General features: G+C 43.1%; 1 pseudogene; it reads right to left on the bottom strand.

Annotated features, from left to right (window-relative positions):
* Nucleotides 1-204: 204 nt before the first annotated feature.
* LOC103196862 lies at nt 205-709 on the bottom strand (annotated as a pseudogene).
* Between the last annotated feature and the right edge of the window lie 1,970 nt (nt 710-2,679).

Raw genomic sequence — 2,679 nt, 5'->3', positions numbered from 1 at the left:
AATCAAACCATCTCACAAAAATAAGAAAATTAAAGCAATTCAAACATGCATTTCAAAGTCCTTGGAAGTATTTAGAGGAAACAGGAAAGAAAGAAAGAAACAACGAGGAAGAGAGAAAAGCTTTACCAGAAAAAGGGGATAAATCAATGGGCTTCTCTTTTATTTGGTGACAAGCAAGTTCAAGAAAGTTCATTTGTAATTTGTTCAGTTATCTGTCTTTTGCACATCTGTGTTCTATCCAGAAGGGACTTTGAGGTTTCTCTGTAGCATACGAGCATCTGCGGGTTCTATCTTCTTGTTGTAGCTCTTCTTTGTCTCAATAATATCCAAGCCAAACTTCCAGTAGAAGTCAGTGGCTGAATCATTGCTGATCTGAACAAGCAGGTAAATGTCAAAAGTGCCATCTTTTTCACAGATGTTTAAGACATGATTTAACATTTTAGTTCCTATTCCTAGCTTTCACTAAGGTGGGAGACATCCTAGTATTATGATGCAGTCTCTTCTGATTCTGTGAGTGATCCACCCTACAGCATACCTCACCTCCTGCAATATCATTGAAATATGCAGGCTTTGCTAGCTCACCAACCTTTAGCACATCCTTGTAGAGCTTGTCATTGTAGCTGACTGGAAAGATGACCTGGTTTAATCTCTTCAACTGTTTAATATTGTGTGATGTCACATCTCCCAGCTCGATCTGGCTACCTTTCATCTTCCCCACCTGCGGAGGCCCTTGTTACCACCGATACCAACGCCACCACCATTGTCTCATTGTTACACCGTGAGCTGTCCGTGCCCTCAGCTCAGCCACTCAGTCCTACCAGCCGCCCTCCTTGCCTGGAGCAGGGAGCTTGAGCGAGTAATGCAGGCCGCGAGAGAGGAGCGTGGCGCTGCATCTCCCGAGGGCCAGGGGGCTGTCTCCCGCCACCACACTAGGGCCGCTGCTTCTCCATACGTGCTCACGGAGTGCTCAGCTCTCGCCTCCCTGTCAGATGGATCTTGACTTAAAGTAGAGAATATTAGAAAGATATTTACCTGTGTTTTGTTGACTGAGCAAAGGCATTCAGCTGTGTGGATCATAACAAATTATGGATAACAGTGCAAAGAATGGGAATTCCAGAACACTTAATTGTGCTCATGATGAACCTGTACATAGACCAGGAGGCTGTCATTCAAACAGAACAAAGGGATACTGCATGGTTTAAAATCAGGAAGGGTGTGTGTCAGGGTTGTATCCTCTCACCATACTTACTCAGTCCGTATGCTGAGCAAATAATCCGGGAAGCTGGACTATGTGAAGAGAAACATGGCATCAGGATTGGAGGACGACTCATTAACAACATGTGATACGCAGATGCTACAACTTTGGTTGCTGAAAGTAAGGATGACTTAAAGCACTTACTAATGAAGATTGAAGATTACAATCTGCAGCATGGATTACATCTCAATATAAAGAAAACAAAAATCCTCACAACTGGACCAATAAGCAGCATCACGATAAATGGAGAAAAGATTGAAGTTGTCAAAGACTTCTATTACTTGGTTCTACAGTCAGCACCAATCAAAGCAGCAACCAAGACATCAGATGACATATAGCACTAGGAAAATCTGCTGCCAAAGACCTCTTTCAAGTGCTGAACAGCAGAGATGTCTCCTTGAAGACAAAGATGTGCCTAACCTGAGCCATGGTATTTTCAATCGCTGCATATTCATGTGAGAGCTGGACAGTGAATAAGGAAAACCAAAGAAGAGTTGATGCATTTGAGTTGTGGTGCTGGTGAAGAATACTGAAAGTGCTGTGGACTGCTAAAAGAACTAACAAATCCGTCCTGAAGGAAGTGCAGTCGGAATGCTCCTTGGAAAAGAGAATGGCCAGACTTCGTCTCACCCACTTTGCTCATGTTGTCAGAAAGGACCATTCTCTGGAGGAGGTTATCATGCTTGGTAAACTGGAGGGTCAACAAAAGAGAGGAAGGCCCTCAACAAGATGGATGGATACAGTGGCTGCAACGATGGGCTCAGGTATAGCAGGGATCGTGAGGCTGGCGCGGTACCAGGCGGTGTTTTGTTCTGTTGTGCATAGGGTCACTGTGAGTCGGAGACGACTTGACACCACCTAACAACAACAACAACTATTTCTTCTGAGCTGAAATGGCTTAGAATTCCTGTCTGATAAGTATCCTGTAGTCAAATGATAGGGTTCCTTAATTATCCTCCATACTAAACCTTTTTTCCAAGAAAATCAAAGTCTTACTCCTAACATTTAATGTTAAATTTCCTATGTTTTTGTTGCTTTCTGCAAGAGGGAGATGTCCTATTTCCCACAGCTGGAATTCAACTCATATTTCAAACCATCTTATCTAACTTCAGAGCTCTGGTAGCATAGTGGGTAAGGCATTTGGCTGCTAACCTGTAAGTTGGCCGTTCAATCCCACTAGCTGCTCCGAGGGAGGAAGATGAAGCAATCTACTTCTGTAAAGATTTACAGCCTTGGAAACCCAATGTGGGTCACTGTGTGTCATAGTTGACTAGATGGCAATGGGCTTTTTTTTTTTTTTCATCATAACTTTACCCAAAACTCAGTACCTGCATTCACACAATGGAATACTATGCAACGCTAAAGAATAATGTAGAATCTGCAAAACACCGCATAACGTGGATGAACTTGGAGGACATTATGCT

Source organism: Orycteropus afer, unplaced genomic scaffold, assembly GCF_000298275.1.
Source record: "Orycteropus afer afer isolate SDZICR_OR568_19922 unplaced genomic scaffold, OryAfe1.0 scaffold00006, whole genome shotgun sequence".
Taxonomy (NCBI): domain Eukaryota; kingdom Metazoa; phylum Chordata; class Mammalia; order Tubulidentata; family Orycteropodidae; genus Orycteropus; species Orycteropus afer.
Note: the sequence above shows the minus strand (reverse complement) of the source record. Positions and strands in the feature narration are given on the sequence as shown.